Here is a 23,105-nt window from a genome sequence, read left to right as displayed (position 1 = left end):
CACTTGTCAGGAGTAATATATGGGTAGGGTTAGGGTTAGGGTGGTGGTCCTGAGAAGCTGCCACCCCAGTAATTACCACTACCATTATTTATTTATTTTTATTTTTTGAGATGAAGTCTCGCTCTGTCACCCAGGCTAGAGTGCAGTGGCGCGATGTCAGCTCACTGCAACCTCTGCCTCCTGGGTTCAAGCAATTCCTGCCTCAGCTCCCCAGGTAGCTGGGATTACAGGCACCCACCACCACACCTGGCTAAGTTTTGTATTTTTAGTAGAGACAGGGTTTTGCCATACTGGCCAGGCTGGTCTTGAACTCCTTACCTCATGTTCTGCCTGCCTCAGCCTCCCAAAATGCTAGGATTATAGATGTGACTCACTATGCCTGGCCACCACCATTATTAATCAAGCCTTGGACACTTGACACACACCAGAGACTGAACAATGAAAACCACAGATGTCTTTTTGGACTGTGCCATATTTTTTTAAAATTGGCAACACAGGGTCCATACTCCTTCTTCATTGGCAGAAAGGAACAGGGACTGTGCCCTTTAGAAATGGGCTTGTAAGTCTGGTTTGCCAGTGTCCACCAACCTGCTTGGCCCCGAAGGTGCTCGAGTTTGCAGCCTCTGGACATACACCGTCTTGTTTAATTCTTGCTTGAACTCTGTGAAGTAAATTGATGCTATATGGATGAGAAAACTGAGGCTCAGAGACTTCCCAGAGTCAAGACTGAACGCAGGTGCGTGGGTCTCCAAGGCTGGCGATGCTTCCGCTCTGCGCATTGCTGCTTGCAGGGAGAGGTATGCGGAATGCCGGGAGGTGATGTCGCGGGTCTCATCTAGGACTATACGATTCAAAGATTTTATTTTATTTTATTAATCTATTTCTTTGAGGTGGAGACCTGCTCTGTTGCCCAGGCTGGAGTGCAATGGCGCGATCTCGGCTCACCACAACCTCCGACTCCCGGGTTCAAGCGATTCTCCTGCCTCAGTCTCCTGAGTAGCTGGGATTACAGGCACTCACCACCATGCCCACCTAACTTTTGTATTTTTAATAGAGACGGAGTTTCACCATGTTGGCCACGATGGTCTCAATCTCTTGACCTGGTGATCCACCCGCCTCAGCCTCCCAAAGTGCTGGGATTGCAGGCGAGAGCCACCGCACCTGGCCCATTCTTTAACTTTCTTTCTGGGGGAAATCTGTAGGTGCATAAAGGAGGTGGTTCACTCTTTTTCTAGCAAACTGGTGCTACTTAGAAAGGCGAAGATGAAGGGCTAGGAAAAGGTTACATTACAAAGGAAATGAGAACAAGAACTAGCAAAATGCAGGTGGTAGCAAAACATAAATGATCCCAAAATTAAGGCAGTGAAGCAAAGTCTCTTCCTCTTTGGATTGCTTCTCTTGACCCCACCGAGCTGCTCCCCTGCCCTCCCCTTCTGATGGGAACTTGGGATGATCTGTGCAGCCTAGAGGAGGAAGGGCAGTGGGGATGAGACCTGGGCGGAACCAGCGGGCTGTTCTGAGCTGCCATGGGGTCTGTCTGGAACTTAGAGACATTATGTGATATAACCTGGCATCTCTGTGCCTCAGTTGCTTCTGAGGAGCTCATTTCCCCCTCATTGGTTGTGCTGAGGCTTAAACAGCTACTACATGTTAAGTATTCATAACTTGAACCCGGGAGGCAGAGGTTGCAGTGACCCAAGATCGCACCACTGCACTCCAGCCTGGGCAACAGAGCAAGACTCTGTCTCAAAAAAAAAAAAAAAAAAAAAAAAGAGACAGAAAATCGGTTTAATTGGCTGATGGTTCCACAGGCTGTCCAGGACTCACAGCTCCAGCATCTGCTTCTGGAGAGGACTTGGGAAGCGTTTACTCTTGGTGGAAAGTGAAGGGAGAATGCACTTCACTGGCCAGAGCAGGAGCAAGAGTGTGGGGAGGGAGGAGCCACACACTTTTAAACGACCAGACGTCACGGGAACCCACTCACTACCGTGAGGACAGCACCAAACCATTCATGAGGGATCCGCCCATGATCCAAACAATCCCCACTAGTCCCCACCTCCAGCACTGGGGACTGCAGTTCCACGTGAGATTTGGGCAGGAACAAATACCCAAACTATGTCAACATGGAAATAAGTAACCCGGAAAAGGAGAACTTTGTTTTCTAAGTGGGCAAGAAAAGACAGTGACAAGAATTATATTTAGAAAAGGAAGCAGATGGCAGTAAAACAATCGTGTCTCAAGAATCAATACTTACGGCCAATTAAGAAAAGCAAATGTTTGACTTCTCTGAGACCTACTTTGTATTTCAGCCTTTTTAAGGAGTTTCAAATTCTGCATAATCAGATTCGTTACCGGGAATTTTAAAATGACTTTTAGCGTAACTCCTTTAGATTGGATAACACTCTATAATCCTGGTGTTATCAGTTTGCCGAGTGAAGTCAGGGCTCATCTTTGCCTATTTGTTCACTTGGCATTTCCCTGCTTTTATTTTTTCATGCCAGCGAGCAGAAATCTACACCCATGTTTAACCTGTAAGGAAAGATATAACAGTTTATATCTTTCAGCAACAGGTGGGTATTTTGTTGAATTTAGACAGTAGGTCTTACATGGCCAGCAGCAAGACAGAATAAAGTAATTCAGGCTTCCCCTCTGCCGCACACCTAGGCTAAATCAAGAACGAATTCTAATACAAATGCTTTGTGTGTGCGTGCGTGTGTGACCCCTAATCTTTGCCCTTGACTCGAGCTAAAGTTTCCTGGCTCAAGTCATAGCCACCAAATACCCCAAGACAGCTACTGAGTAGAATTTTATCTCTTCTAGTCAGACAAATTGCAACCTCTCAAACTGAATTAATAAATGATACAACAGCTGAGAGAATATATCATTTCCACACTTTTTTTTTTTTTTTGAGACAGAGTCTTGCTCTGTAGCCAGGCTGGAGTGCAGCGGCGCGATCTCGGCTCACTGCAAACTCCACCTCCCAGGTTCAAGCGATTCTTCCATCTCAGCCTCCCGAGCAGCTGGGACCACAGGCACGTGCCACCACGCCCAGCTATTTTTTGTATTTTCAGTAGAGATGGGATTTCACCATGTTGGCCAGGACGGTCTCAATCTCTTGACCTCGTGATCCGCCCGCCTCGGCCTCCCAAAGTGCTGGGATTACAGGCGTGAGCCACTGCACCCGGCCCATTTCCACACTAAAATGTGGGTTACAAATTCAAATGTTAGGTAGGTCCCTTCTTACTTAGGGGGACAGGATAAGTAACTACTACTAAATAGTAACCATTTATGCTTCCCAGCATCCGTTACTATAATGGATTTACTAAGAAAAACCTAAGAAGTTGAAATTATAAGCTTTCCAGTAAACAGAGTGATTTGTGATTTTTAAAAACATGTCAGTATGGCCTCTAGACTAGTGGATAACAGGGGCATATTTGTTTAACAAGGAATAGATCACAACAAACTAAGGAAAAAAATACTTAACATGTAGAAATGGATGTAACAAAGAATTTGCAGGTGGTTTTATCTCCCTCCCTCCCTCTGTTCCTTCCCTTCCCTCCTTCCCTCCCTCTTTCTCTCTTCTTCCTTCCTTCCTCTATCTCTTTCTTTTGATGGAGTCTCACCCTGTCACCCAGGCTGGAGTGCAGTGGCACGATCTCAGCTCACTGCAACCTCTGCCTCCCAGGTTCAAGCGATTCTCCTGCCTCAGCTTCCCCAGTAGCTGGGATTACAAGTGCCTACCACCACACCCAGCTAATTTTTGTATTTTTAGCAGAGACAGGTTTTGCCATTTTAGCCAGACTGGTCTCAAACTCCTGACCTGAGGTGATCCACCCGCCTCGGCCTCCTAAAGTACCAGAATTAAGGTGTGAGCCACCACACCTGGCCATTATCTTTCTTTTCTTTGCCATCCCGAATAAGAGCCAAGAATGGCCCTACCATGGGACTTGAAAGAGTAAAATAAAAGGTACAAAGAAGCGAGATTTTTATTATGGCTTTTTATAGGATTCTTATCAGTTTATGATCATGACTTTTTTTTTTTTTTTTTTAATTTTTGAGATGGAGTCTAACTCTGTCACCCAGGCCAGAGTGCAGTGGCGTGATCCTGGCTCACTGCAACCTCTGCTGCCTGGGTTCAGGTGATTCTCCTGCCTCAGCCTCCCAAGTAGCTGAGATTACAGGCATGTGACACCACCCCTGGCTAATTTTTGTATTTTTAGTAAAGATGGGGTTTTGCCATGTTGGCCAGGCTGGTCTTGAACTCCTGACCCCAGGTGATATGATCATGACTTTTAAGCCTGTCAGTTTCATCTTTAATACTGATGTGACTCATGGAGTATTTTGAATATCAAACTGTTTTTTTTTTTTTTTTTTTTTAAGAGAAGGGGGTTTCACCACGTTGGCCATGATGGTCTCAATCTCCTGACCTCACGATTCGCCTGCCTTGGCCTCCCAAAGTGCTAGGATTACGGGCATGAGCCACTATGCCTGGCCCCAAATTGATTTTTAATTGGAACGCCAGTTCCATTTCCTAATTCATATGAGACTATTCAGACCAGAACAAGAGACCTAAAATTTGAGTGTCTTTTCCATAAAGACAGTGAAACATTCAGAAGAGCAGGTTTTATTATAATATTTTCTCAACAAAGGAAAAACGAGTCAGAATGGAATGATTAAATTAATTAATTTACTTCTGATAGTCACAGAATATCCCCCAATTATAGTCCACTAGTTTTTCTTTTTGCTGGTGTTACCTACTTATATGAACTCTGGGGTTTTTTGCACTGGACTGCAGTGGCAGGATCTCAGCCTCCACCTCCCAGGATCGAGCGATTCTCCTGCCTCCGCCTCCTGAGTAGCTGGGATTCCAGGCGCGTGCCACCATGCCCAGCTAATTTTTGCATTTTTAGTAGAAATGGGGTTTCACCATGGGGGTTATTCATGTTTTGGCAATGATCAAGCATCACTTTGTAGTTGGCTAGAACTCTGGAGCCCCCTAGTGGTGTTCTCTTCAAAATGCCGGTTTCCACTAAATGGTTCATGGAATTTTGAGTTACCAACAGAACTGAAAAAAGGACGCAGGATCCGTATCTCACGTAACAAGAGTAAACACTGTTTGGTGCAACTTCGTTTCAGTTATGTATCTATGAATGCACGGTCAAGAGCACCTTTCAGTCAGAAACCTTCAGTATCCAGGAAGCTACAGGAAGCAGGGTGAAGACCAGGCTGTGCCCAGTGAGGCCACAGGGTTCCCTTCCCAGTACATGAACAGCTCCAGTTCTCCTTTTCCAGGTTACTTATTTCCATGTTGACACAGTTTGGGTATTTGTTCCTGCCCAAATCTCACGTGGAACCCATCCCCAGTGCTGGAGGTGGGGGCCGGTGGGGGTTGTTTGGATCATGGGCGGATCCCTCATGAACGGTTTGGTGCTGTCCTCACATGGTAGTGAGTGGGTTCCTGTGACGTCTGGTGATTCAAATATTCTCAAAGAAACCCAGTGCACGTTGTGATTGCTTATTCAGCAATGGCGAGCACTGCGCCCCGAGCTATCTCATCCCAGGAACTGAATGTCAGCTAGGTACACTGTCATTTCCTCCACTGCAGAAAGTCTCAGTGTCCAGGGAATCCTTTCGTCTTAACATTTAGGGTCACAGCTGTCTTCCCAAGTTGACCTGACTACCAGTTCTGAACAAAAGAAAAAGTATTAATCAGAATATTATTTAGCAAGTATCACATGAACTACTGACCAATCTGAGCTACCAGTTAAGTTAATCATCAGTGGCTGTTTATTTGCCAAAATTGTATGTAGCGTGCTTCTAAATGGAATACAAGATACTGATCAAAATATCTAGAGAAAAAGAAAAGATTTCTTTTGCAGTTAGTACAATAGGAGTTAAGGCACATCTGGCTGCAAAATGAACATTATTACTTATAAAGCAGATGAAAATACTGGGTTTTGGGTAGTAAAATTAAAGCCTCTATGAAAGTGGTCCAGCCAAGAGTGGGTATCATGTCAGTCTGGGGCAGATGTAAGCACCAGGCACAAAACAAAGGCACAGTTAGGAACCCATTTTGATATACTTTCAGAATTAACTACAGATGTAAGCTCTGAAATGTACACTGTTGTTTAGGACTGGGCTGTCCAATAAATAGCCACTAGCCACATAGGGCTATTTACATTTAAATTAATTAAAATTAAATGAAATAGGCTGAGTGCGGTGGCTCACGCCTGTAATCCCAACACTTAGGGAAGCCGAGGTGGGTGGATCACTTGAGGTCAGGAGTTCAAGAACAGCCTTGCCAACATGGTGGAATCCCCCTCGTCTCTACTAAAAATAAAAAAATTAGCTGGGAGAGGTGGCAGGCGCCTGTAATCCCAGCTACTAGGGAGGCTGAGGCAGGAGAATCACTTGAAACCAGGAGATGGAGGTTGAGGTGAGCCAAGATCGCACCATTGCACTCCAGCCTGGGCAACAAGAGCAAAACTCCATCTCAAAAAAAAAATAATAATTAAATTAAAAAGAAAACTCGGTTCCTCAGTTGCATTAAGTGCATTTCAATATTCACATGTTATCTGTCACTCCTGTATTAGACAGTACAAATATAGAAGATTTCCATCATCACAGAAAGTTCTATTGGGTAGCCTTGGTCTAAGACTTGAAACTTTTACCAGTGGAGGGAAATCTGGAAAAACGTATTGTGGTAACCCGGATTTAACACTCCTTTCTGCTCAGTTCATCCCACAGACTCTAATATAAGTCACGAAAATATGTTTGTCACTATAGTTCTCTACTAAAATGGATCACACAACCAATAAAAAATGTTCTTGCTTTAGGAACTTAAAATATCAAATAATCAGAACAAGAGACAAATATGGAAAGACTCCTTCTTTACCCAAACAACCTGCTGTTTCGCTTATAAATCTTTGTCTGAAATCAGGCCCATGCCATTTCAGACCACGACCTTGTCATCTACTTCTATGAACTACCGCATTTTTTAAAAAAACTAAGTCATTTTTACACTGGTAACAAGGCATGGTTCAATTTACTAGTGATAAAGCCAATATAACTAGGCTAGGGTCAATATAAACTACGACCAGAAAATGCTGAGAATATTCCAGTTATAAGCACAAGCTATGAGCAAACATGACTCTAAGAAAGATTTACAGGTAAGTTAAAGACAACCAAATCTAACAGGATGACTGATTTTTCCCTGAAATGTCAATGGCATATAAAGCCTAGAATATGAGCTACATTTCACATTTGCTTTTCCACTGTATTCTATGAGTCCTTCCAAGTACAGCTTCAATATCATGTTACAATGTGATTAAATTATTTTCCTGATTCATCTGCCTGGCTGACAAAACCTTGAGAAACCATACAGTCACGCACCGGATAATGACATTTCAGTCAACGACAAATTGCATTTCCAGTGGTGGTCCCACAAGTTTATACTGGATACTGGGGCTGAGAAATTCTTGTCACCTAATGACTTCATAGCCATTGTAAAGTTACAGCCTACTTTATTTTTATATTTATTTACTTATTTATTTGAGATGGAGTTTCATTCTTGTTGCCCAGGCTGGAGTGCAATGGTGTGACCTTGGCTCACCACAACCTCTGCCTCCCGGGTTCAAGTGATTCTTTTGCCTTAGCTTCCCAAGTAGCTAGGATTATAGGCGTGCGCCACCAGGTCAGGCTAATTTTGTATTTTTAGTAGAGACAGGGTTTCTCCATGTTGGTCATGCTGGTCTCCAACTCCTGATCTCAGGTGATCCACCTGCCTCAGCCTCCCAAAGTGCTGGGATTACAGGCGTGAGCCACCGCACCCAGCAATTACTTTATTTTTAAAAATAAATGTAGTGTAGCCTACATGCAGAGTGTTTATAAAGGCTACTATAGTTTTGTTTTGTTTTGTTTTTGAGACAGTGTTTCGCTCTTGTTGCCCAGGCTGGAGGGCAATGGTACTATCTCAACTCACCACAGCCTCCATCTCCCGGTTCAAGTAATTCTCCTCCCTCAGGCTCCCAGGTAGCTGAGATTACAGGCATGTGCCACCATGCCCAGCTAATTTTGCATTTTTAGTAGAGATGGGGTTTCTTCATGTTGGTCAGGCTGGTCTCGAACTCCCGACCTTAGATGATCCACCTGCCTTAGCCTCCCAAAGTGCTGGGATTACAAGCGTCAGGTGTGAGCCACCACACCCAGCAATTACTTTATCTTAAAAATAAATGTAGTGTAGCCTGTGTGGAGAGTGTTTATAAAGTCGACTGCAGCATATAGTAATGTCTTAGGCCTTCACATTCGCTCACCACTCACTCACGGACTCACACAGAGCAACTTCCAGTCCTACAAGTTTCTCCACTGTAAGTGCCCTATACAAGGGTGCTGATTTTGTCACTGATACTGTATCTTTACTCTACCTTTTCTATGTTTAGATATACAGATACCATTGTGCTATAACCGCCTATAGTATTCAGTATAGCGGAGCAATGGGCTATACCACACAGCCTAGGTTTGTAGTAGGCTACACCATCTATGTTTGTATAAGTCACTCTGTGATCTTTCAGAACACACCCCAGTTGTTTAGTGACACATAACGCCTATGAATGTATTTCACCGGAATAAAAGCAAGGAATTCAAAGATGACAAATAATCAAATACACAGTTTTCACAAGTAGTGGGCAGATCACAGCTGATGATCACTACAGACACTACTAAACATAAGGATCAAGAACCTCAGATGTGATAGTACATATTGAAATTATGTTTCAAAAAGCAACTCCTGCACACTCTTCTAGGCTCCAAAAGAGTAATGAACTGGGCCAGGCACAGGGGCTCACTCCTGTAATCCTAGCATTTTGGGAGGCCGAGATGGGCAGATCATGAGGTCAAGAGAGTGAGACCATTCTGACCAATATGGTGAAACCCTGTCTCTACTAAAAATACAAAAATTAGCTAGCTGTGGTGGCACGCACCTGTAGTCCCAGCTACTCAGGAGGCTGAGAAAGGAGAATCACTTGAACCCGGGAGGCAGAGGTTGCAGTGAGCCGAGATCGCGCCACTGTACTCCAGCCTGGTAACCGACTGAGACTCAGTCTCAAAAGCAAACAGAGTAATGAACTATATATAATGGCATAGTTCACCGTGGATCTTTATCCCCCTACGACTTAACTGGCAAAGTCTACTATGAACTTTTCCCCTAAACCAACTTTTGCTAGATAGATACTGTAATTAGCTAAAGAATTGGAATACTTACCAATAAGTCAGTAGCAGTCAGGGGTTTGTCCTTTATCTGAATTCCCGCCATAATGTTTTCTTCCTTCTGTCACTACCTGCAAAACATCACCAACCCCTAATTCTCAAGAGTCATTTGTCAAAGTCAGTACTTAAACCGGTAAACATGTCTGAGACCAAACATCCCTGCTGCTAGCGCCATGGCAGACAGGGCTTGAAAAGCAACAGTTTTATTTTGAGCAGGGAGCAAAGACAATGCAGCACTTCACAGCTACAATGTAACTAGAACCTGCCTCAGTTTACTAGGAAAACACAGTGCACCCTTGAAGGCAACAGGTCTGAACTGGGCAGGACCACTTGTAAGTGGATTCTCCTCTGCCTCTGCCACCCTTTGACAGCAAGAACAATCTCTCCTCTCCCTCCTCCTCCTTAGCCTACTTGACAGGGACATGAGGGAGATGAAGGCCTTTATGAGGATCCACTTCCACCTAACGAACACTAAATATATTTTCTCCTTTACCATTTTCTTAATAACATTTTCTTCTCTCTAGCTTACTTTATTATAAGAATACATTGTATCATATATATAACACACAAAACAGGTACTTAATCGACTGTTATTAGTAGGGCTTTTGGCCAACATTGTTGGTAGTTAAGTTTTTGGGGAGTCAAAAATTATATGCAGATTTTTGACTGTATGGGGGTTGGTGCCCCAATCATGTTGTTTAAGGCTCAACTATAATCAGATATTAATAGCAATACTTAATTTGCAATACTAGGGAATAGCCCTTATCACACTAGAAACAGACCATGCTTTTTCTCAGAAGGCAGGATATCTTTCACTCTGTGTTCTGCAAGGAACAACCTGACTGGTTAATCTCTCATCTGTCAAAAGCACATACAATTTCCTTCCTTATAGTATTTACAAGAGGAAAATGTAAATTCACGTTAAAGTTGGAATAAAAAGCCATTTGATTTCTATACCTCATCCCTACCGTTGGAAAAGACTAGTTATTCGTTGATTTTACTAATTCTGTCTAAACATAGATATTACTGGACCAAATCTTAGAACAAAGTACTGTTGTTAAAAAAAAGGTTCAACTCAGGCTGGGCACAGTGGCTCACACCTGTAATCCCAGCATTTTGGGAGGCCGAGACAGGTGGATCACCTGAGATCAGGAGTTCAAGACCAGGCTGGGCAACATGGTGAAACCCTGGTTGAAAACTCTGGTGAAACACGGTGGCACCTGTGATCCCAGCTACTTGGGAGGCTAAAGCAGGAGAATCGCTTGAACCTGCGAGCCAGAAACTGCAGTGAGCCGAGATCACGCCATTGCACTCCAGCCTGGGTGACAGAGTGAGACTCCATCTCAAAACAAAAACAAAAACAAATAAAAAAGAGGTTCAACTCAGTTTTTCTTCTATCTGGGACAGTTGTTTAGTTGTTCTTTCTTCTTGTGTTTTCTCTTATAGCTTTATTACAAATGCTAAGAAATGATACTAGTTTCGCAATTTTAGAACAGAGCTTAAACAAGAAGGTAAATTTGAAATCCCTGGCTATGGCTTTTACGTGTATCAATTAGAAAAACGTTACCGTCTTTCAAAATTATTGTAAAACACTGATCCTATCAAGGGCCAATTCTTCTTTCTTCACCAGAATTTGCAATACATCTGTCAGGAACTTCTTGGTAACTTCCAACATATCGATTAGTATCGAGGCAGAAAGCAACACAATCTTTAAAAGAGACCATGACTGGCCGGGTGCAGTGGCTCACGCCTGTAATCCCAGCACTTTGGAGGGCCAAGGCGGGCGGATCACTTGAGGTCAGGAGTTTGAGACCAGCCAAACTGGCCAACAAGGTGAAACTGGGTCTCTATCGAAAACACAAAAATTAGCTGGGCATGGTGGCTCATGCCTGTACTCCCAGCTACTGGTCAGAAGGCTGCGGCAGGAGATTAGAGGCGGACACTGAACCCGAGAGGCAGAGATTGCAGTGATCTCAGATAGCGCCACTTCACTCCAGCCTGTGTGATGAAGTGAGACTCTGAAAAAAAAAAGAAAAAAAAAAAAAGACAATGACTAATTATGTTGACAAATCAATTAGGCAGATATAATAGTTTCGTAACAATACTTAGAGAAATAATGTTTGAGACCAAGCGTCCATGTCTTACTATAGAACTGAGTGAGACAGAGATTGTGGGAAACAATTGCTTTGAGCAGGGGGAAAGGACCATATAGCACTTCACAGCTATATCGTAACAATTAACCCAACCTGCCAGCTGGAGAAAAACCATGTGCACACCTGAGTACTTGTATTTCTAGTAAATCTCATGGATTTGATCCTTAATTCGTTGGTTCAACATTTTTATCTGCTTCATCCAAAACAAGCTGATCCATTTGAAAAGTTAGAAAAAAATGTTTCACTTAACTGTGAGTTGGACATCATGACTTCCTTCCAATTAGTACAGTGTGGAAGGAGGGCAAAAGAGTAACTTTCCAGCATAGAACCCTTTCGAATACGAACTCAGCCATGTAATCAAGGTCACCACCAACAGTCTTTACTCTCAATCTGATGTGATGAGAATCACACTTTATATCTGTGGTCTTCCTCAGATAGAAAAGCCCCAAATCCAAGTCTAATCCAGAGGAAAACGTCAGTCAATTCTAACAGAAGGATATCCTACAAAATACCTGACTAATACTCCTCAAAACTGTCAAGGGCATCAAAAATAAGAAAATTCTGAGACTGTCACAGCCTAGAGTCTAAAGACACATGACACCAAAGTGTAATGAATGTGGTATCCTGGATAAGATTCTGGAACAGAAAAAAATGCCTTACATAAAAACTGAGAAGACCTGAATAGGTTGTGGACCTTAGTTCATAATTACACATCAATGTTGCTTCATTAATTGTGTTACACTGGCCAGGCCCGGTGGCTCGCACCTATAATCCCAGCACTCTGGGAGGCCAAGGTGGGTGGATCACAAGGTCAGGAGTTTGAGACCAGCCTGGCGAATATGGTGAAACCCCGTCTCTACTAAAAATACAAAACTTAGCTGGGCATGGTGGCACATGCCTGTAGTCCCAGCTGCTTGGGAGGCTGAGGCAGGGGAATCACTTGAACCCAGGAGGCGGAGGTTGCAGTGAGCCGAGATCGCACCACTGCAGTCCAGCCTGGGTGACAGAAAAAGACTATATAAATAAAGTATCATACTAACCATAATATAGTTACACCACAAATTTACCATACTAACATAAAATGTTAATAACAGGAATGACAGGGTGCAAGGTATATGGGAATCGTACTATCTTCTCTGTAAACCTGCAGCTTTTTTCTGGAAACCTAAAACTGTTGTAAAAATCATACAAAGTCTATTTTTAAAAAGTCTTAGTATCCCCGCCTAGATATTCATGTGTAGCAACTTGCTTCTTTAGGCTATTTTCCCTTCTCTACCCTACATATGACTTGTTAAAAAGTATCTTAGGAAAAATCAAAGTAGACATTTTCTACATTATTCTTCTGTGTTTAAGATGTACAAACAGTGAATACGCTCCACATTTACATCTCCAGGGCAAGTTCTTCTGATATATATTCACTGGTTTTCATTCACTTTAAAGACAAGTCTCTTTCTAGTAGGAGACTACGACTTATACAGGCTTGATCTTAATGAAGCCTACCACTTTGTTAAAACAAGCTTCTACTTCATAGCTAATACAGCAGTGAGCTTTGAAAACAGACAGCATGCAGATATCACAAACGACAGATTCCCAACTAATAACACGTCACTGCGGTTTTCATGTTGGACACTGCATTTCAATTTGACAACAGTGAACACAAAAGGCATGGATCCTAGTCTACCCAGAAAGAAAGCTTCAGTGTGTCAATCTGTTGAGATACAGCCCCTATATACCTGTATATGCAAACCTAGTTTCCGTTTAATTTGAAACAAAAACTCCCTGTTAGCAGGGACAATAGTTAAAAAGAATGTTCTGAATGGACTACTTTATACTAAGCCTTAAGTATAAAGTTTTATATTTTTATGAAACCCGAGGTATCTGGGAAGTTACGTCCCCTGAGGGCAGACCTTAACCAATGACTTGGTAGAGATGTAAACACACCAGCTTGCTGGTTCTCTTGTACGGACAACTCCAAGGACTGACAGTGTACACTGACTTCAGAGTTCAGCAGCATAGAGCCACCTCCAAGGGGACATGCTTAGAGCAGCTTGCTCAGTGGCTTTTCCTTCCCTTTCTATTCTATTTCTCTACTCCCTTGGGATTTTTTTCCTGGAAACCTTCTAATTATTTTCACAGACATTCCTGTCTTAGGATTTACTTCTGGGTTTCTAAGACACATGACATAATAAGTTTTTTGGTTTTTTTTGTTGTTGTTGAGACGGAATCTTGCACTGTCACCTGGGCTGGAGCGCAATGATGCAATCTGGGCTCGCTGCAAACACTCTGCCTCCCAAGTTCAAGCGATTCTTCTGCCTCAGCCTCCCGAGAAGCTGGGATTACAGGCGTGTGCCACCATGACCAGCTAAATTTTTTATTTTAGTAGAGACAAGGTTTTGCCATGTTGGCCAGGCTAGTCTCGAACTCCTGACCTCGTGATCCCTGCCCCCTCGCCCTCCCAAAGTGCTGGGATTACAGGCCTGAGCCACCATGCCTGGCCTATAAAAAGTATTTTTAAGCGGATGACTCTTATCTTTAAAAGCAGTATAATTTACTATTTTTTTGACATATTCTGATGTAAAAGATAAAGTCACTTTGCCATTGCTGAATGTAAATAGAGAAAATTTATTTAGAAAAGTTTTGCCGGGCACGGTGGCTCAAGCCTGTAATCCCAGCACTTTGGGAGGCTGAGGCGGGTGGATCACAAGGTCGAGAGATCGAGACCATCCTGGTCAACATGGTGAAACCCCGTCTCTACTAAACATACAAAAAATTAGCTGGGCATGGTGGCGCGTGCCTGTAATCCCAGCTACTCAGGAGGCTGAGGCAGGAGAATTGCCTGAACCCAGGAGGCGGAGGTTGCGGTGAGCCGAGATCGCGCCATTGCACTCCAGCCTGGGTAACAAGAGCGAAACTCCCTCTCAAAAAAAAAAAAAAAGAAAAGAAAAGTTTTAAAATTCAAATTGAAATATGAAAGATCTTCATTCTTTACCTGTGATACGTGCGTGCTACAGATATTTTTTCCCAATTCAGTTTTTTTTTTTAGTTGTCTTTTGACTTCATGATGTATTCATCACACCATTTGTTTTATGTTTTTTATTTTACTGCCTATGGATTTTTGAGTCATAGTTAGAAGGTCGTTTTCTTTTAGCATGTGTATTGTTTCATTTTTCACATTTAGATCCTTGATCCATTTAGACTTTATTTTTGTTATGCTATGAGGTGTGGATCTAATTTTATCTTTTTCCAAACAGCCAACCAGTTTTGGCCCAGCTCTGTGTATTACAAAGCCCAGCTCTGCCCCGATGTTAAGTGATACCACCTTTTCTTTACCTTTCCACGTGCACTTAGGGTTATATCTGGATTTTCTATGCCATTCTACTTGTCTTTTTATATATTCACACACTAGTTCCACATCTTAGAGAGATTTTGTAACCTCTATCGTTGTAAAACCTCTATGACTGCCTTTAGAACCTGTATAATACAGTTTTAGTTACAGAAGCTAAAGACAAAAATAACTGTAAACCAACATGGAATTCTGGCTAGTTGGTCTGTTTTTCAAAGTCATACAGGTTAGGAATTTTGAAACTACTTTTTGTATACGATTGAGCAAATAAGTGAATATCTTGTGGATAATGACAGCCAGCTTTCTACTCTCAGAAAACACAGTTACAATTACAGAAAGGGCAGATCTGATTGAACCCTGAGATGCTGCATTGGAACTGAGATCACTGTAAGAACTCAGCTGTTTTTTAAACGCACATGTAGGTAGGTCGGTAAGTACACAGATAGAGAGAAAACATACAGATGAGCCTGGACTGAAGTGCGTATGGAAGTGTGGGGGTGTGTGCCTGTGCACATAGAGAAATGTACATGTATATACGCATACATACACGCACATGCATAGACACGCGTGTGTGTTTAAATTCCTAGCGCTGTCTGCTGAGACAGTCTAGAAGCAACGGCATCCTAGCGGCAACCAACCACCTGCACAGCCCAGACACCGGCTGTAAAACAGCATTCTCCAAAAAAAGGAACGGGGATCTCTGGAGAAATGTCTGATTCCAAGGCAGGAGCAGAGCACACGATGAGCTTGGAACATCCTCTGCCCCTAAACAGGGAATGACGGGGACATGCTAAAAAGACACGGGAACCAGAAGTAAACAAATGAATACACGGGGGAGGAGGGAAAGCGCTTCCTTACTGTGGAAAAAGGGAAACCGGCGAAGCGTTCCGCAGCTCGTGCCGCGCGGGTCGGGGAAGACAGAGGCCCGGCTGCGGGAGGACGCCCTGCGGACGCGGGACCGGAAGCCGAACCCCCCCGACTAGCGGTCGCCATCCGGTCCTCCGGCTGGAGCCGCGTTCCCCCGCACCTGCCACTGCCCCGCCCCCACGCACCGCTCCGCGCCGCTTTTCGTCCTGTCACCTTGACAGCAGCGGGCTCAGGCAGTGCCGCCACCGGTTTCTCGCTGCCGCCGGCAGCACTGACGCTGCAGAGGCCGCCGCCATGTCCTCGGGGCCCGGCCGCTAGTGGAAGTGCGGCTGCGTCTCCGTCGCCCGCATCACCTCCGTTCGGTGTGAAAGCCTCTTGTCCCCCTCTGGCCACCATCCAGGTCTGAACCAAGAAACCAGCCAATCCCAGTGAGGCATTCGGGCGGGGGCGTCCCTGTGGAAACATCTCGGCGGCGCTCTGCCAATCGGGCTGGTGCCCGCGGGGTGAGGTTCCGGCCCCGGGGACCCTCGGGGTCTGCGCCTACGCCGGGGTGGTGTTGGGGGCTGGGAGGATCTGCTTTGTCCCCAGCCTTCGTGGGCCCTGGGTGTCCCTATCGCTGTTTCCGCGCGTGAACCGCAAGGGCCCACCCTTTGGCGGGCTCCAGGGCTGGAAACCCTCCTCTTGACCTTTGATCTTTAGAGAACCGAGGTGAGGAAGGAGGGCGGGACACTGTCGTAGGATACAAAGCAGTGGAGAATAAAACAATGCAAAATTGTGTAACATTTTCAAAATGTAAAAAAAAAAAAAAAAAAGCATTAGGAAATCCTTTTAACCGTCTAAAAACTGAAATTACTGAATGTCTTAAAAATAAAAACATAACAAAGGCACTGCATATTAGAACCTGTGGGATATACCATTGCAGTGCTTTTAAAAGTCAAAATATTAGTCACTTGAAAAACTTAGAAAAAATTAGCAAGGTAAACCTAAGAAAAGCAGAAAGAAGGAATTCGTAAGAATGAAAGAACATAAATTGGAAAATAGAAATGGGAGTGAGAATACTAATAAGCAAATCGATTTGGAAAAGGCAACAATAGGGTGGTTGGCTAACCTAATCCAGAAAGAAAGAGGAGCACAATCAAAATACAAAATGATAAAGGGGAGATAACCATAGGTACAGAAAAACTCAAAAGGATTGCATGATCAGTCAGTTTGATGGAATCAATCTGAAAACTTGAATGAAATGGACAAGATTCCAAGAAAATATAATTTACCAAAACATTCCAGAGATAGAAATTCTAAGTAGATTACTGTAGAAGAAATCGATGATGTCAGAGAACTGCATTTCCCATAGCTGAATCCACAAAAGCACCAGGCCCAAAATATTCCATAGGAAAATTCTACTGTGAAAATTTGAGGAACAGAGAGTTGGTTGCTGTTGATTCTGTCTTAAGCACAGGAAAAAAAGGGAAACATTTCAAATTCTATTTATGAAGTGAGCCAAAATCTCACAAAACACACATGCAACATATACACATACACCAACCATAGAAATTCTTACTCATGAATATTACTGGAAAAATGCTAAATCAAGTAAAAAATATCATAAAGTCTTTCTATCTCACTAGAAATAGCAGGGTACAGTGGCTTGTGCCTGTAGTCCCAGCTACTTGGGAGGCTGAAGTGGGAGGATCCCTTGAGCCCAGGAGTTTGAAGCCAGCCTGGGCAACATAGTGAGACCTCCTGTCTCTAAAAAGCATTGCAAAGAAAAAAAATTTGGCATCTTCAAGATGCAAAAAAGGCATTTGATAAAATTCAACATACATTCTTGATTTTTTTTTTTTAATTTCAAAAATTTAGCAAATGATGTTGACACAACTAGGTAGCCATCTAGAAAAAATAAAGTTGGATCCCAGCTCAACTCATACAGCAAAATAAGTTCCAGATAGATTAAAGAGTACAGTGTACAGATTATTTTGTTACCCAGGTAATAAGTATAGTAACTGGTAGGTAGTTCTTTTTTTTTTTTTTTTTTTTTTTTTTTGAGCTAGAGTCTTGCTCTGTTACCCAGGCTGGAGTACAGTGGTGTGATCTCGGCTCACTGCAACCTCCACCTCCCAGGTTCAAGCCATTCTGCCTCAGCCTCCCAGGTAGCTGGAACTATAGGCATGCACCACCATGCCTAGCTAAATTTTGTTGTATTTTTAGTAGAGATGGGGTTTCACGATGCTGGCCAGGCTGGTCTTGAACTCCTGATCTCAAGTGATCTGTCCACCTCAGCCTCCCAAAGTGCTGGGATTACAGGCATGAGCCACCATGCCCGGCCGATGAAAGGGTATCTCTTGTACCCTGCCAAGTAAGTGAGTAGGTCTTAAATGATGAATCTGCTCCAACAATCCAGTCTCCCCAAGCCTTTGAATCCCTTCCTCTACATTATGCCAAGGCAGGTCGGGAATTTCTAACTCACTTTGGGGATTAGGATTTCAACATATAAACCTAGGTAGAATGCATGAGCCACCTTTTTGTCCAGGTGTCCGCCAACCAACCAAATAGACTGTTCAAATCCCTTCCAACTCAGCTGCAATGTTAAAGGCAGAATTTCTGCTTTGTGGGCCTTTCTCAATAAATTCAGCCTGACCAACTTTATGTTCTTTATGTCAGTATCTCATGCCCTTAATTCCATTGCCACATATGTTCCCCAGATTGTGTTTGTATAAGAGAAGTTCTTTTGAAGCATAGTACACCCCGCCCCCGCCACCCCACACTTTGTAACTCACCTTTGGAACCTGCTGGGTGAGTTTGGTATAGGTCTAGAAGCAAAGAAGGGTGGTGTGGGTGGATCCTGAAGAGAATCTGCATTGTCCTGCAAAGGCAACTGCCCCAGGGGAGGCCATCACCGTTTCCTCTGGCAATGCAGGGTCAATCCCCTCAGATGGCAGTGAGCAGGATACTTGTACTGCCAAAGAATACTCCTAAGAATTTCGGGCCAAAATGTCCTCAGCTCCATCAGGGTTTTCCCATGTGTCCTCATTCCAGCTTTCGGGATCCCATTCTTCCCAATGTGCTCACTTTAATTGTAGAACTTTTCAAGGTTGGAAATTCAGTGTGTGTTGCAATCAAGTCACTCGTGGGATGAGAGAAAACCACATGGGAAACACATGGGAAGGGAGCGCGGCAGGTGCAGAGGTAGAGGCAGATGTGCAGCCCACCCTCACGTGTGCACATGCGTGCACACTCCACTCCGACGCCAGGGTGGCAGGCTGATTTCAGACCACGTGCGCACATTCATGCACACTCCACTCCGACGCCAGAGTGGCAGGCTGATTTCAGACCATGTATGCACATGCGTGCACACTCCTCCCCGACGCCAGCGTGGCAGGCTGATTTCAGAAAACAGAAAGATGGCAGTGGAATGGCTGTTAGGATGGCGTGGGCTCAAGTAACATGTCACTTCTTAGGTCTGTCTATTCAATCATCTGTGAAGTGGGATCTTTTCCAATGCCACTTTTCAGTCTCCAGCACCAAGTGGGTGTCCAGCAATTCAATTCAAATGTAGTTTAACTAGCTGGAGTTAGAATAGACACCACAGGTTAAGGGCACAGTCCCATAAGACTGCCCCTTAATTCAGACACCAATTACAAATCCTCAGCCTTCCATACTTCCGGTTGGCTACAAATATAGAGTTCCCCTGGCTTCCTCCTCTAGCTTGGTAATTTGCTAGAATGACTCATAGAACTCAGGAAAGTGCTTTATTTATTGTCACCAGTTTACTATAAGGGATACAACTCACGAAAACCAAATGGAAGAAGTACGTAGGGCAAAGTGTGGGAGGTCGTGGTACGCAAAGCTTCTGTGCCCTCTCCAGGGGTACCACCCTCCCGGCACTGCATACGTTCACCAATCCAGAAGCTCACAGACACCATCATTTAGGGATTTATTATTATTATTTTTTTTTTGAGACAGGATCTCATTTTGTCACACAGGCTGGATGGCCGTGGTGTGATGTCAGATCACTGCAGCCTCAACCTCCTGGGTTCAAAAGATTCTCCTCAGCCCCCCAAGTAGTTGAAACTACAGGAGTGTGGCCACCATGCCTGGCTAATTTTTTGATTTTTTTGTAAAGATGGTGTTTCGCCGTGTTACCTGGCTAGTCTCAAATTCCTGAGCTCAACAGATCTGCCTTCCCTGTCCTTCCAAAGTGCTGGGATTTATAGGCGTGAGCCACGTGTCTGGCCTCATTTAGGGATTTTTACAGAGGCTCTGCTCTGTAAGCATGATTGATTAAATCATTGGCCCTTGTCATTAACTCAACCTCCAGCACTTTTCCCCTTCCTAGAGGCTGGGGGATAAGGCTGAGAGTTCCAACCTTCTACAAAGGCTTGGTCTTTCTGGTGACCAGGCTGTGTTCTGAAGCTATCTAGGGATCTGCTAAGAGTCTCTTCATTAGAACCAAAGACACTCTTATCACACTATCGATCAGGAAATTCCTGAGATTTAGGAGCTATATGCCAGGACCTTGGGGCAAAGACCAAATCTCTTCCCCATAGCACAATCATACTAAGATTTGCAATCTAAGAAGTTTGAAGAGCTATAGTCTAGGACAGTGGTGCTCAAAGGGTAATCCCAGGACTTTAGTAACATCAATTTTCCTGGGGACTTGTTAGAAATGAAGATTCTTGAGTACCATTCCAGACTACTAAATCAGAATCCTGGAGGCGGGGCCCAGAAATCTGTGTTTTAGTAAAAATGACTTCTACTCCCAGGTGATGCTGCTAAAGTTCGAGAACCACAGATGTAGATAAAACTGGGGGCCTTCTTGGTGCCCAGGAATCTCTACCCTGACCTGTGGCACCAGGAGCTGAGGAGGCTGGAGTGCCAGCCACTGCTCTCCAAGGTAGGTCCTTTGTCTGTCATTCCTTTGTCAGAGGCTGCACTGACCATTCACCCACGGGGAGGTGGAGGCTGCAGGGAGGTGGAGGCTACAGGGAGGTGGAGCTTGGGCAGTTCTTTCTGGAAGGCAGAGAATGGTCTAGGTTTTTACTACACAGTTTGGTCCTTTACAGTGGCACCTGCAAATGAGGCAGGGTGCTGTTGTGAGACCTCAATGGTGTTCGTAAAATGTCTAACACCATGCTAGACATAGAACAGTCACTTGCTATATGGTGGTGGTAGTTGCTGTACCTGACACTGCCTATCACAACCATAATAGATGTTCAGTAGGTAGGAGTGATTGTTAATTGGTTCACTGGAGAAGGAAGCAGGCCTTTTCAGCTTGTTTCTCTGATTTTGCCAGCCAAGATGTCTTAGTCTATTTTGTGCTGCTGTAACAGAAAACCATGGACTGGGCAATTGATAATGAACAGAAATTGCTTTGGCTCATGGTTCTGGGGGCTGGGAGTTCTAAGATTGAGGGGCTGCACCTGGTGAGAGCAGCCCCTCAATGATGTTATGCTGCTATGTTATGATGTTATGCTGCATCATAACATGGTGGAAGGCATCACAGGGGTAAGAGGAAGAGAAAAGAGGACCAAACACATCCTTTTATCAGGATCTCGCTTCCGAGATAATGGCATAATCCATTCATGAGGGTGGAGCCCTCATGACCTAATCGCCTCTTAAAGGTCCTCTTTCTCAATGCTGTTGCACTGAGGATCCAACACATGAACTTTTGGGAACACATTCAAACCACAGGACAAATAGGCATAATATAATAGATCATAATTAGGAAGGAGAAAAGCAGGCAGGGAAGGTGGGAGGGTGGAAAGGAAGAAGACAGAAAGGATGTCAGTATTCACAAAAGCAATAGAGACAATGACCATTTTCTTGGAAGAACAAGGAGGTTTGGGCTACTGAACACTATCTGGTCATTTCTTAAGACTTTTTTTTTTTTTTTTTTTTTTTTTTTTGAGACGGAGTCTCACCTGTTGCCCAGGCTGGAGTGCAATGGCTGATCTCAGCTCACTGCATCCTCTGCCTTCCGGGTTCAAGCAATTCTCCTGCCTCAGCCTCCTAAGTAGTTGTAATTACAGGTGCCCACCACTGCATTTGGCTAATTTTTGTATTTTTAGTAAAGACAGGGTTTCACCAGGTTGGCCAGGCTGGTTTCGAACTCCTGACCTCAGGTGAACCACCCTCCTTGGCCTCCCAAAGTGCTGGGATTACAGGCATGAGCCACTGCACCCAGCTGGTCATTTCTTAATTCTAGTTATAGGATTTCAGAGCTGGAAAAGGGAAGTTGGAGGTCACAGAGCTACCTTCTTACTGTCCAGGGGAAGCAGTGAAGGCCCTGAGAGAACAAGTGTTAGAGATTACAGCAGAATTAGTTTCCAAGGATAGGCACTGCCTGCTACATCTCACCGTAACATGAGCTCAGTTATCTGACATGGAAACCTTTGAAGACTGTGAAAGTACCAAAGATGTGACTAGCACTGTGTGATTTCCTTTCTATCTCTTTCTGTTTGTTCTCATTCTTATTTGTAAGCTCCTCCTCCCTCTGTTCTTTTCTCCTTTCCTTCTCTTCTTCCTTTTCATGATTCTCATCCATAAGGACCTGGCCTAAGCCAGGGAGCTGAGGTTACCGGATCTTCGAAGTGGCTCTGATACTCCCAGCCCAGCATATCCCACGTCATTGTCTTCTTTACAAGGTGTTGGTTTCTGCTGACAAAAACTCACAATTGGCTCTGACTGGGCACCAGGGTTCTGACTACTCTCAACAGGAAACATGTCATTTGGTTCCTTGAAAACACTTGTGATCCTTCAATAGCCAGAAACCACCATGGAAACATATTTCAAAAGCTGCCTCCTCTCCTGTGGTTCTTTAACCCTTTTTTTCTGAGGTGGAGTCTCACTCTGTTGCCAGGCTGGAGTGCAATGGCACGGTTTTGGCTCACTGCAACCTCTGCCTCCCATTCAAGCAGTTCTCCTGCCTCAGCTTCTCGAGTAGCTGGAATTACAGGTGCATGCCACCATACCCAGCTAATTTTTGTATTTTTAGTAGAGACGGGGTTACACTGTGTTGGCCAGGCTGGTGTTGAACTCCTGACCTCGTGATTCGCCTGCCTAAGCCTCCCAAAGTGCTAGAATTACAGGTGTGGGCCACCACAGCCGGCCTTTTAACCCTTTTTTGAATCTCTTGCGAAAGGTGGCTGTGAAAATGGTTGCTCTGTGGCTGGGGATGATGGCTCACGCAGGTCATCTCAGCACTCTGGGAGGCAGAGGCAGACGGGTCGCTTGAGCCCAGGAGTTTGAGACCAGCCTGGGCAACATGGTGAAACCCCATCTCTAAAAAAAAATAAAATAAAAAAAGGAAGGAAAAAATCCTTGCTCTGCTTTGCAGACAGAGTGCAAAGTGCCCAACTTCACAGGGGGAAGAACCTTTCTACAAATCTTATGTCACAGATAAACGTCATTTCTCAACCAGAGCCCACACTTGTTACAGAAAGCATTAAAAAATGTCCTCAACCCCCTGGGATGGGTGGCTA

The 23,105-nt window shown here is 44.2% G+C and overlaps 1 long non-coding RNA gene and 2 other non-coding genes across 6 annotated transcripts; all 3 read right to left on the bottom strand.

Annotated features, from left to right (window-relative positions):
• Positions 1–4,667: 4,667 nt before the first annotated feature.
• On the bottom strand, positions 4,668–20,389 carry LOC104651201 (uncharacterized). Of its 4 annotated transcripts, XR_012518842.1 has the most exons (5): positions 18,402–20,389; positions 15,813–17,072; positions 10,832–11,282; positions 9,260–9,335; positions 4,668–5,686 (listed from the first exon to the last, which is right to left on the bottom strand). It is a non-coding gene; the product is annotated as an uncharacterized LOC104651201 (long non-coding RNA). The 4 variants fall into 4 exon arrangements; XR_012518841.1 differs by having other exon boundaries at positions 15,813–20,389; XR_012518844.1 differs by having other exon boundaries at positions 15,841–20,389.
• On the bottom strand, positions 9,404–9,532 carry LOC120367653 (small nucleolar RNA SNORA63). Its single transcript, XR_005581979.1, has one exon. It is a non-coding gene; the product is annotated as a small nucleolar RNA SNORA63 (small nucleolar RNA).
• LOC120367681 (small nucleolar RNA SNORA81) lies at positions 10,598–10,777 on the bottom strand. The gene has a single exon (XR_005582002.1). It is a non-coding gene; the product is annotated as a small nucleolar RNA SNORA81 (small nucleolar RNA).
• Positions 20,390–23,105: the final 2,716 nt, after the last annotated feature.

Source organism: Saimiri boliviensis, chromosome 8, assembly GCF_048565385.1.
Source record: "Saimiri boliviensis isolate mSaiBol1 chromosome 8, mSaiBol1.pri, whole genome shotgun sequence".
Taxonomy (NCBI): Eukaryota; Metazoa; Chordata; class Mammalia; order Primates; family Cebidae; genus Saimiri; species Saimiri boliviensis.
The sequence above is the reverse complement of the archived record's forward strand: the minus strand, read 5'-3'. Positions and strand labels throughout refer to the sequence as shown.